The sequence below is a fragment of the Cetorhinus maximus genome, chromosome 1, assembly GCF_964194155.1.
Source record: "Cetorhinus maximus chromosome 1, sCetMax3.hap1.1, whole genome shotgun sequence".
NCBI classification, from domain to species: Eukaryota; Metazoa; Chordata; class Chondrichthyes; order Lamniformes; family Cetorhinidae; genus Cetorhinus; species Cetorhinus maximus.
In genome coordinates, this window is record NC_135879.1 from 161,154,975 (window position 1) to 161,167,903 (window position 12,929).

At 42.3% G+C, this 12,929-nt stretch overlaps 1 protein-coding gene and 1 non-coding gene across 5 annotated transcripts in view; both read right to left on the reverse strand.

The window, feature by feature from the left end:
* Positions 1-12,929, reverse strand: part of ipo11 (importin 11) — a 712,707-nt gene that overhangs the window by 93,882 nt on the left and 605,896 nt on the right. The window lies entirely within an intron of this gene.
* On the reverse strand, positions 4,453-4,603 carry LOC144689008 (U12 minor spliceosomal RNA). The gene has a single exon (XR_013578543.1). It is a non-coding gene; the product is annotated as a U12 minor spliceosomal RNA (small nuclear RNA).

Here is a 12,929-nt window from a genome sequence, read left to right on the forward strand (position 1 = left end):
CCAAAAATGCACACAATACTCCAGGTGTGGTCTCACCAAGGCCCTGTACAGCTGCAGTAAGACATCCTTGCTCCTGTACTCAAGTCCTCACGCAATGAAGGCCAACATACCATTTGCCTTCTTAACTGCTTGCTGCACCTGCATGCTGGTTTTCAGTGATTGGTGTACAAGGACACCCAGGTCCCTTTGTACATCAACATTTCCCAATCTATCACCATTTAAATAATACTGTTTTTCCTGCCAAAGTTAATAACTTTATACTTATCCACGTTATACTGCATCTGCCATGTAATAGTCCACTCACTCAACTTGTCTAAATTGCCTTGAAAAGCCTCTTAACAGCCTCCTTACCACTCACATTCCCACCAAGTTTCATGCTGTCAGCAAATCTGGAAATATTACATTTGGTTCCCTGATCCAAATCATTGATATATATTGTGAATAGCTGGGGCCCAAGCACTGATCCCTGTGGTACTACACTAGTCACTGCCTGCCACTCCAGAAAAGACCCATTTATTCCTATTGTCCGTTTCCTGTCCGCTAAACAATTCTCAATCCATGCAAATACATTACTTCCAATCCCAAAAGCTTTAATTTTACACACTAACCTCTTATGTGGGACTTCATCAAAAGCTTTGAAAATCTAAATACATTACATCCACTGGTTCCCCTTTATTTAGTTATGTCCTTAAAAGGCTCCAGTAGGTTTATAAAACATGATTTTCCTTTCACCTGGGATGTGAATTATCAGGCCCTGGGGATTTATTGGCTTTCATTCCCATTAATTTCTTCAGCATTTTTTTTGTAATACTACTTTTCGTCAGTTCCTCCTTCTCACTAGACCTTTGGTTCCCTAGTATTTCTGGGAAGTTATTGTGCCTTCCTCCATGAAGATAGAACTAAAGTAGCTGCTTACTTGCTCTGCCATTTCCTTGTTGTCTGTTATAAATTCTCCTGCTTCAGACTGTAAGAGACCTACATTTGTCTTCACTAATCTTTTTATTTTTACATACTTATAGAAGCTTTTACAGTCTGCTTTTATGTTCCTTGCAAGTTTACTGTCCATAAGATGTAAAAGCAGAAGTAGGCCATTCAGACCATTGAGTCTGCTCTGCCATTCAGTGAGATCATGGCTGATCTAATAATCCTCAATTCCACTTTCTAACCTTTTCCCCATAACCCTCGATTCCCTTACTGATTAAAAATCTATCTCAACCTTGAATATACTTAACCTGAGGTTCCCATCTCCCTGCCACTCTAGTTTAAACCCTCCCTCACAGTACTCGTGATTACCCCTGCGAGGATATTGGTCCCGGTCCAGCTGGGATGCAATCTGTCCAGTTATACAGGTCCCATCTTCCACAGAATCGGTCCCAATGCCTCAGGAATCTAAATCCCTCTCTCCTACATCATCTCTCCAGCCACGCATTCATCTGGTCTATTCTTCTATTCCTGATCTCGCTAGCATGTGGCACTGGGAATAATCCTGAGATTACTACATTGGAGGTCATGCTTTTAATTTATTTCCTAGCTCCCTATATTCTGCTTTCAGGACCACATCTCTCTTTTTATCTATGTCATTAATGCCGATATGGACCACAACCTCTGGCTGTTCACCCTCCCCATTCAGAATGTCCTGAAGACGCTCAGTGACATCCTTGACACAAGCACCAGGGATGCAACATACCATCCTGGTATCATGTCTGTGGCCGCAAAAATGTCTATCTGTTCCCCATACAATAGAATCCCCTATCACTATTGCTCTCCCACTCTCTCCTGCCACTGCCTCCCCTCGTGCAGCTGAGCAACTCGTGGTGTCACAGACTTGGCTCTTGCGGAGTTCCCCTGAGAAACCATCTCCCCCAGCAGTATCCAAAATGGAAAATCTGTTAGAGAGGGAGATGGACCGGGGGGGGGGGTCCTGCAATACCTTTCGAGTGCTTTTACTCTGTCTGGCGGTCACTGTGACCACCTCACTGTACTGGCTATCTATGAAGATCTCATCCTTGCGGATGCTCCACAGTGACTCCAGATGCAGCTCCAGATCTGAAATGCGGATTTTGAGTAGCTGCAGCTGGAGATACCTCCTGCACATGTGATCGCCCTGGACATTGGAAGTGTCCCTGACTTCCCACATTGTACAGGAGGAGCATTTCACATGGTCGAGCTGCCCTGCCATGGCTTACTCTTAAATTACTCCCTTTACTTTTACTTCCTCTAATTTAAAGAATATTAAAGACAGTAGAAATACTCACCAGGTCCTACTTACCAAGTCTACTGTTCTTCTTTCTGAGGAAAGGTAGAAAATGAAAGGATCATCTCCTTCCCTCTTCACTGAAATCCCTCACTCACCATCTCCAAATTAAGCACTCTAATGCAGCCCAAAGCAGCACTCCAGTGCAGAGAAGGCAATGGTGCTCATGGTCTGCTTTTATGCTCTTCGAATCCATCTTCCGAAAACCTGTTTAAGCCAGTTATCTAATTAACTAGCTGCAGCTGCAAGCAGAGCTGTATAACCCCTGTTTCAAAGCTGGGCTAAAACTCACCTTCTCCCAACCCAAAGAACAACTTTTAGTTAATTGTTAAATTAAAGGAAGACTAGATTTTAGATAGAAGTTAACCCTTAAAAGTTCCTCACTCACCAAACTTCAACTTGAGCACTCTAATGCAACTCAAAGCAGCACTCCAGTGCAGACTCACAACTCAGTCTACTGTTTAAACTACAGCCTGCAAACTTCAAAGCAGGACTCCAGGATGACCAACAGTCTGCACCAAGTCTAAGCCTCCTCGGAGCCTGCTTCTCTGAAGGATTCATGCCATAGACTGCTGTATACCAACCTCATCTCACTACATCACCATCAACTTTAAGGGAATTCTGCAAATCCTGCTTCAGCTAGCTAATCCCGCCTGAACTGTAGCTCCTCCATGGAGGAACCCTCACTAGACTCTGGCTTTCTGGACTCTGGCAATCATGTGAACTGATATCCATATCTGTGGCGCTTTTTCTTTTAAGTTATTCATAGTTGTAAAAACTCCTCTTTCCTATCTTATTATTGTGTGTGTGTATGAAGTTGCAACCATTCCTCAGGTTTGAATGTGTGAATAAACTATACTTTTGATTCAACCCTGCAGAGAGTTTGCTGCGCGTCACTTTAAAAATTGACATCACAAACAGGGGGTTTGGGGAAACATGCCACAGCCTATTTCAAAAAATTAAACACCTCTGCTTATGGACAGACGGCGAGAAAATAAAATAGTTCACTTTTGCCTTTCTCCCCTGTTTGTAACAGTGGGCAGGCTTTGGGGGGGTCAGGAAGTGACTCGCTCACTGCAGAAGACCGAGCCTCTGACCTTCTCTTGTAGCTGCAGTTTTTGTGTGGTTGGTCCAGTTACATTTCTGAACAATGCTAGCCCCAGGATGTTGGTGGGATATTCAGCAATGGCAATGCTGTTGAATATCGAGGTATGAGGGTTAGATCAATATTGTTGCTCTGCATAATCTTACATCTCTTTCTGAACTAACTGCTGAACTCTACCTCCATCTTACCTCCGTTTTTTTTAGTGGTCTCCAATACAGACCAATAATTGTAACATTTCTCTTCCTATGCCTTAACCAAATCCATTAGTATTAGGATTTCATTTCAACACAGTACCTAGCCTATCTTTAAATTCTAGTGCTATGATAGGACCCTTTAAGAAAAACATCGGCCAACTCTTTTTTCCCCTCAAAGAGATGGGTGGACTCTCTTTCATTGGAGATTGTCATTGCCTATTACTTGTATTGCATGAATGTTATTTGCTGCTCATCAGCCCGAACCTAAATGTCATCTAGTTTCTGTTGCATGCAGGCAAGGACTGCTGCATTCTCAGAGGAACAGAACTGAAAACTGTCATCAGCGAACATTTCCACTCCTGATCTTATGATGGAGTGGAGGTCATTTAATAAGCAGCTGAAGGTGGTTGAGCCTTGAACGCTGTCCTGAGAAATTCCTGCAGTGATGTCCTGGGGCTGAGGTGATTCGCACTGTAAATATAAAAGTTAATAACTCCTGGTAAAGCTTTTTAAAGCTATCAAATATACTGTATGGCAAATTATTTTTTCAGGTTTATGAAAGCAATGTAGCTAAGCTGTCGTGGTGTCTTTGTAAACTACACCAGCTAAAACAAATGTTAATTTTTTTTTGCAATTATAGAATTTTAATTAGCAAATTGTTGGTGATAGCACCAAGAATAATTGATCTTCCAATCAACAATGCCAGCTGAGGTAGTTATTTCTCAACCATGTATCATATGCTGCAAAGTATCACTTTATTCAGAGTCTATAATCCAAATGAAATTAAGTACTTGGTCCAATTTGAATTAATTAGAGCCAGACAGCACAGATTTCTAAAAACAAGTCTTGTTTTCTAGTTGCTCTTACATCCTTATTTTCCTTGTTTGAGGGGACAGGGCCAGGCAGACCACTGCGCTGTGGCATCCCACAAAGTAGGCTGGTCACCTGTAGGGCAACATTTATCCGCTCAAAATTTCCTCTTGCACAAGGCGGCAAGGACCCGGGCGTCACCCCGGACCATTATTTTCCTTACTCATTAGTTTAAGGCAAAAAAAGCTCCGCTGCGACAGGAGTAGTTACTGGAACTTTAAACGGTCTCACAGTTCGACTGTAATCATTTTGGGATTGCAGCTGAATGGAGTCAGCATGACCAACTTTACAACACACTTCACAAGTAACAGAGAGGACAGGTGAAAGAAATGCAATGAATGTAGCTTTTAAGGATTTTCAAAAGGCATTCAATTAGAAGAGTTTATGGTTTAAATATGGTACATGGAATTTAGGAGAGTGTGTAGCCTTGTGGATAGAGGGCAGACACCAAAGCATAGGGGCAAAATGAAACTTCTCAACTAGAAAGATGTGGCCAATAGTGTTCTACAGGGATGTGTGTTAGGGTCACTTCTATTAACCACTAATGTAAATGTGTCAGAGGTGGAAACTGAAGGAACAATGTCAAAATTGGCTGGCAATAACAAATTAAGAGAGGTCTGGCCAACTGTGATGAGGGTTGTGAATTACTGAAGGGGAACACAGATAGGCCAGCAGAGGGCAGGTTGGTGGCAGATGCAGTTCAATGTAGAAAAATGTAAAATAATAGATTTTGGATGAATAAGTAAATGCTCCTAAACTGATCAGGTTTTAAATGGAGTTGAAGAGCAGAGGGACACCAGTGAGCAGATATACATGCCATGAAAGGTGGCAGTGCAAAAATAAACAAATCTGGCTTGTATCGGAAGTCAGGAGATAATGTTGAACTGCTAAGCCAATACTAGTAAATGGCTGCCAATTTTTGGCACCTCAGAGTACCTTAGAAAACTAATCTGGGAAAATAACAACTTTACAACAACACTAACAACTTGCATTTATATTGTGCCTTTAACATAAAACTTCCCAAAGCACTTCACAGGAGTATTTTAAGATAAAGTATGACACTGAGCCATGCAAGGAGAGATTAGGTCAGATGATCAAGGGCTTGGTCAAACAGGTAGGTTTCAAGGACTATTTTAAATGAGGAAAATGAGGTTGAGATGGAGAGATTTAGGTTAACAATTTCAGGGCTTAGGCCCTAGACAGCTGAAGGCCTAGCCACAAATAGTGGAGTGATTAAAGTCAGGGATGCTCTCATGGCCAAAATTGGAGGAGCAGAGATATCTTGGAGGGCTGTGGAGATTAGAGAGGGAGAGGCAAAGTCATGGAGCAATTTGTAAACAAAGATGAGCGTTTAAAAATCATGGTATTGCTGAATTTGAAGCCAGTGCAGGTTAGCAAGCACAAGAATGATGGCTGAATGGGATTTGGTGCAAGTTTGGACATAGGCAGTAGAGTTTCCAATGACTTCAAGTTCATGGAGGGTAGAATATGGGAATCTGGCCAGGGTGTGTTAAATAGTCAATGTAGGGGTTTAAAAAAAGGCATGGATGAGGGTTTCAACAGCAGATGCGCTGAGGCAAGAACAGAGATAGGCAATATTACAGAAGTGGAAACAATCAGTCTTTGTGATGGTGTGGATGTGCAGTTGGAAGCTCATTCTAGGGTCAAATATGATGCCAAGGTTGGGAACAGTGTGATCCAGTCTCAGGCAGTTACCAAGGAGAGGGGTGGAGTTGGTGGCTAGGGAGCGAAGTTTGTGACAGGAACTGAAGACAATGGCTTCAATATTCCCAATATTTAATTGGAGGAAATCTCCATTCATCCAGTACTGAATGTCAGGCAAGCTTTTTCACAATTTAGAGATCATGGAGGGGTCAAGAGAGGTGGTGGTGAGGTAGAGCTGGGTGTCATCAGCCTGCGTGTGGAAATTGATGTATTTCTGGACAATGTGGCTGAAGATCAGCATGTAGATGGTAAATAGGAGGAAGCCAAGGATAGATCCGTGAGAGGGATACCAGAGACAGCTGTGGGAGTAAGCTTTAATGTAAACTTTAATGTAAAGAATGTTTGGTGGATAACTGGGTGATTTGTATATTTACTGGATGACAAAATCTTCTAGTTCACAGAATATACCACCTAGACAGTAGCTTTTCTTAAAATTATAAGCGTCAGTTTGGCGCAGTTCATAGCATTCTAGTTCTGGATGATTTTCTGTTCAAGCTCCACTTTGAGGGCTTGAGCAAACAGCCTAGCTTGATACTTCTGTGCAGTGCTTAAGGAATGCTACATTGCTTAAAATGCATTTTTTCAGATGAACATTCCACCTGCCTGCTCAGGAGATAAAAGATTCCAAGCCAGTTTTTCATCAAAACTAACATTATTCCCTCCACCAAAACCTCCAAACACAGATTGATTAGTTTTTATTTCACATCAAAGAGTCATATTGGACTAGAAATGTTAACTGCTTCTCCCTCCACAGATGCTGCCATACCTGCAGAGTTTTTTCCAGCACTTTGATTTTATTTTATTTGCTATTTGTGAATGTTGCTTTCTTAAAACTGGTTGCTATGTTTAGCTACAAAATGGGGACCAAATTTCAAATAATTAATTGGATGTGTTTAGGGGTGTCATCAGAATACAATTCTATATGAATGAAACCTCTTCTCTTGAAATTACTTTGTATTGAGCTAACTTTATAGACAAAATGAGATGTTATATGCTTTGCTTTTCACATAAAGTCCAAGATTTTTGAAAGAACCTTTTGTTGTAATATATGTTTAAAAGGTGTTGCTGAAAGTAGTTGAGAGATTGCATAGAGAACAATTGACGCTTAATAACAAAGTTCAGGGATATACAATAAGATGGCCCAAGTTGAAGATAAATGATGCAAAATATAATTTACTATCAAGGTGCTCCTGCTCTAGTTTTAAATGTTTAGTTTACTCCTGTGGCAGCAATTCCAATTTCATCTTTAGAGGGATTCCTTATAGCATACAAGCTTTGGTGAAGATTTACTTATTCCATCTTCAAAAACATCTGTTCAAAAGTGGCATAACCATGATATGAATTCAACACTGGCAACAAGATCATTACAATCAATTTTGAAGGTTGCTTGCGGCTGTTGGAATACAGCAAATATTTAAAAGCTGTAATAGATAGCGAAATGTTTCTAATTTTTCTAAGCTCTCAATATATTTGTTGGCCAGATTTAGGGGAAAATGTGGTACTGGGACAAGTACTACAAATTGTATTTCTTGCTTATTAAGTAGCACAATATTTTGAGAAGAAGTAATTGATAAGATAAGCTTAGCTAAAAGATTCCACATTGAAGCTCTTATTCATCTATTTAATAAAGCAGGAGAACTAAAGTCATAGAAATATATTTGCAATTACATAGATCTGAGTAATATCTCAGGTATCAGACACTGACATACAATAAATTATTTTGAAATGCAGTGACTGTTATATGGACAAATGTAGCAAACATCTTTTATATGCCAAGGTTCTGTAGACAGCAACAAGATGAATGATCAGTTAATCTTCCTTGGTGCAGTTACTTAAGGGTTAGAACTCCTTGCTTTTCATTGAATAGTGCCACGGGACTTGAACATCCATCTGATCAAGTAGACAGAGCTTCAATTTAACCTCTGATACAATAGTATCTCCTCAGTACTGTACTAAAATGTCAGCCTAGATTACATGCTTAAGCGCTACCAGGGGGCATGAACCCACAACCTCTGACTCAGACAATAGCACCACCAACTGAGCCAATATGACACTAGCATGTTGGACAAGAAGATCCCCCATACTGTCCATGTCCACTGTTTAATTCTAATTTTAATTAAATCTGTTTGTTAACAGATTGATCACTGTTGACTTTATTTTGCTGAAGAAATATTTAATTATTGGCAGCCTCGTAAATAAGGCCCGAGCCATTTGCTCACCGTGCAAGCTTGATGCTGAAATAGGGCCCATAAAAGCCATCCTGCGAGATAACAGCGACCCTGATCAGATCATTGCTCGCTGTATATCACGCAAACTCATGAATGGGCCTAAGAGCGCCACTTTCAGGCCTGAAAAGTGCCCAGTCTACCTCAGATTACCCTGGGCAAGGTCTCTCAAAAATTTCAGCAACAGGTGAAGCTAGCTCTTTCACACTGCTACTATGCAGCAGCACGTGTGGCGTTTGCCACCAACAAGATGCCGTCATCAAGACAAAAAGACATTTGCCTATCACACAAATGAGTTATGTGGTATATAAATTTCAGTGCCAGTGTGATGCTAGGTATGTAGGCTGTATGTCCGGAAGGCTGGAAGATTGTATCAAACAGCATGTCCCTTAGGCTGTTCCCAACAGGCAAGGCACCAACTATACCCAACCAGCGTGTGCTTGCTGAACTCAAAATACCGTGACCAAAATTAAGTGTGATTCCACGATTGCACAACATCTGCTAAACAATCCTGAGTGTGCTAAGAATTACGCTGACAACTAACTCAAGATGATCAGTCAGGCTCGCAGTGTGGTGCAATTACACATGCTAGACGCTACATATTTTAATACACAGGGCCCTGTTCTTTGCAGACAGAAAGAACATGTACACACATTGCGCCTGTTTCAACTAAACAAAATAGGTGACTGACATTCTCTGGTTCATTCCCCAGGGCAATGCTTTGACCAATCAGAGTCAACCTGCCTGGTTTAAATTTGAACAAAGCTTGGCAGTTAACTGTCAGTCATCAGTTAACGGGTGAATTCTCCATGGCAAGGCCTCTACCAAAGTCCACTTGCCAACCAACCAGCACTCTCTTCTCATGTAGTATAAACTGTTCCCTTTACATTTGGTATTTTTGCGAATTGTCTTGTTGGGTGCAGAATGAAAAGCTTTCAGCAATACTCAAGTTCTGTATTACCAAATGACATTAAATGTACATTCCTGAGTTTCTCTCCTATCTCTCCTTATGCTGTCTCTGAGCTTATCTTGGCCATGAGACCCACCTCCTGCTCTCTTGACCCTATTCCCACTAAACTACTGACCACTCAACTTCCCTTCCTGAATCCCATGTTTGCTGATACTGCTAATGGTTCTCTCGCCTCAGGTACTGACCAATGTTCTCTGAGAGTCGCATGGATGCAGTAATCGTAATGTGCTGCACAGGGGACACGCAGACTGCGCACGAGCAACAATCTCTTGTGCACAATCTTAAAAGGGCTGTGCAGTGCAAATAGCCATGCACAGAGAAAGAAAATTAGAGAAAACATTGGGACTGACCATCCCTCCTTCAAATATGCAATAATCACACCTCTCCTCAAAAAATCCCTTGACCCCTTCTTCCTTGCAAATTACCACATCTCTAAACTCTTTCCTCTCTACTCCTGCTCCGTTAGCTCTGGTGTCCCCCAAGGATCCATTGTCGGTCCCCTATTTCTCATCTACGTGCTGCCCCTCAGGAGATAAAGGGAAATCAGTAGACATTGTATACTTGGATTTTCAAAAGCCACTCGATAAGGGCCAGGCACAAAAGGTTAGTATGCAAGTTAAAGGCTCATGGAGTAGGGGGTAATATATTAGCATGGATGGAGGATTGGTTAATAGACAGGAAGCAAAAAGTAAGAATAAACAGGGCTTTTTCAAGTTGGTGAGCTGTAACTAGTGAAGTGTTGCAAGGATCAGCGCTGGGGTCTCAGCTATTTACGACTGATATTAATGACTTAGACAAAGAGACAGAGGGCAATGTATCTAATCTTGCTGATGGTACAAAGCTGGGAGGGAATGCAAGCTGTGAGGAGGACACAGACTGCAAAGAGATATATACAGGTTAAGTGAGTAGGCAACAAGGTGGCAGATGTGAGTATAGTGTGGGGAAGCGTGAAGTCAAACACTTTGGTCATAGGAATAGAAAAGCAGATTTTTTTTTAAAAGCGTGAAACTTATAAACATATATGTTCATAGGGACTTGGGCTGTATTCTTGCAAGGAACACAAAGTAAGCATGCAGCTACAGCAAAGGTAAATGGCATATTGGCCTAAGAATAAGGAAGTCCTGCTACAGACTTTGGTGAAATCATACCTGGAGTAGTGAGCAGTTTTGGTCTCTATATTTAAAGAAGGATATACTTGCATTGGAAGAAATGTAGTGAAGGTTCACAAGATTGGTTCCTGGGATGAGAGGGTTACCAACGAGAGGCTGAGTAAATTGGGTTTATACTCTCTGGAAATCAGAAGAATGAGGGGTGATGTCATTAAAACATACAAGATTCTGAAGGGGCTTGACGGGGTAGACACTGAGGTTGTTTCATCTGGCTGGGGGATCTAGACAATGGGGACACAGTCTCAGGAAGAGGATCCCTTAGGCCTGAGATGAGGAGAAATTTCTTCATTCAAAGGGTTGTGAATTGTTAGAATTTTGTCCCCTACAGGGCTGTGGAAGCTCCATCATTGAATATATTTAAGGCTGGGATAGACAAATTTTTGGTCTCAGGAAATCAAGGACACCGGGAGCAAGCAGGAAAGTGGAGTTGAAGCCAAATATCAGCCATGATCATAGTGAATGACGGAGCAGGCTCAAAAAGCTGTATGGTCTACTCCTGCTCCTTTTTCTCGTGTTCATATGCTGATGACTGCTTGTGTGACATCCAGTATTGAATGAGCAGAAATTTCCTCCAATTAAATATTGGAAGACTGAAGCAATTGTCTTTGATTCCTACCAGGGACTCTGCTCCTTGGCCATTGACTCCATTCCTCTTCCTGGCTGAGCCAGACTGTTCATAACCTTGATGCCACACTTGGCCCCGAAATAAGCTTCCAGCCACATATCCATGCCATGATTAAGACTGCCTATTTCCACCTCCACAACATTGTCTTACTTCACTCCTGCCTCAACTCAGCTACTGCTGAAACCTTAGACATACCATTGTTTCTTCTAAACTTCGACTATTCTAACCCACTCCTGGCTGGCCTCTCTCATTCTATATTCCATACATCATCTAAAACTCTGCTCCAGTGTCCTAAATCGCACTAGGTTCTGTTCAGCCATCACCCCTGAGCTCACTGACCTACTTTAGTGCCCAGTTAAGCAACATCTCGATTTTAAACTTTCATTCTCACTTTCAATTTCCTGCGTGGAATTGTCCCCCCCATCTCTGTGGTCTTCGCCAGTCCCACAGCCCTCCGAGATATCTGTACCCCTCTAATTCTGGCCTCATAAGGATTTTAGTTGCTCCACAACTGGCGGGCCTGCCTTCAGTTGCTTTACTCCTAAGCTCTAAAATTCTCTCCCTAAATTCTCTGTACCCCTCTGTCTCACTTTTATCTTTTAACATGTTCCTTAAGCCCTACCTCTTTGACCAAGCTTTATATCATTAAAGATTAGGGCCACATAGGTAGCAATTCCTTGATTACTCCCAGTACCACATGCTACTGAGCACAGAAATAGGATAGTGCAGATAAATGCTTGGCTGGAGGGAAGGCGCAGAAGATTCCTAGGCATTGGGACTGGTTCTAGGGTAGTTAGGATCTGTAAAAGCCAAAAGGTTGCACCTCAACAATGCCAGCACCGGTATCGTGGAGGAGAGATTTGCTAGTGCTGTTGAGAAGGGTTTCAACTAGCTTGGCAGTGGGATGGGGAATCTTTGCATAGGTTCAAGAGACAGAAGCAAGAGACTGAAGCGTAGCAGCTAAACTAGGTCCGGGAGAGGTGGTGATGGAACCAACAAGAGGGAAAAACATACTTGACCTCTTCCTCACCAACCTGCCTGTCACAGATGCATTTGTCCGTGACAGTATCAGTAGAAGTGACCACGGTACAGTCGTTGTGGAGACGAAGTCCCGCCTTCACATTGAAGATGCCCTCCATCATGTTGTGTGGCACTATCACCGTGCTAAATGGGATAGATTTCAAACAGATCTAGCAACTCATGACTGGGCATCTATGAGGTGCTGTGGGCCATCAGCAGCAGCAGAATTATATTCAAACACAATCTGTAACCTCACGGCCCAGAGTATCCTTCACTCTACCGTTACCATCAAGACAGGGGATCACCCTTGGTTCAATGAGTGCAGAAGGGCATGCCAGGAGCAGCACCAGGCATACCTAAAAATGAGGTGTCAACCTGGTGAAGCTATAACACAGGGCTACTTGCATGCCAAACAGCATAAGCAGCAAGTAATAGACAGAGCTAATCGATCTCACAACCAATGGATCAGGTCTAAGCTCTGCCACATCCAGCCGCGAAAAGTGGTGGACAATTCAACAACTCGTTGGAGGAGGAAGCTCCACAAATAACCCCATCCTCAATGATAGGGGAGCCTAGCACATCAGTGCAAGAGATAAGGCTGAAGCATTTGCTACAATCTTCAGCCCAGAAGTGCCGAGTGGATGATCCATCTTGATCTCCTCCGGAGGTCCCCAGCATCACAGATGCCAGTTTTCAGCCAATTCGATTCACTCCACATGATATCAAGAAACAGCTGAAGGCACTGGATAGTGCAAAGGCTAAGGGCCCTGAC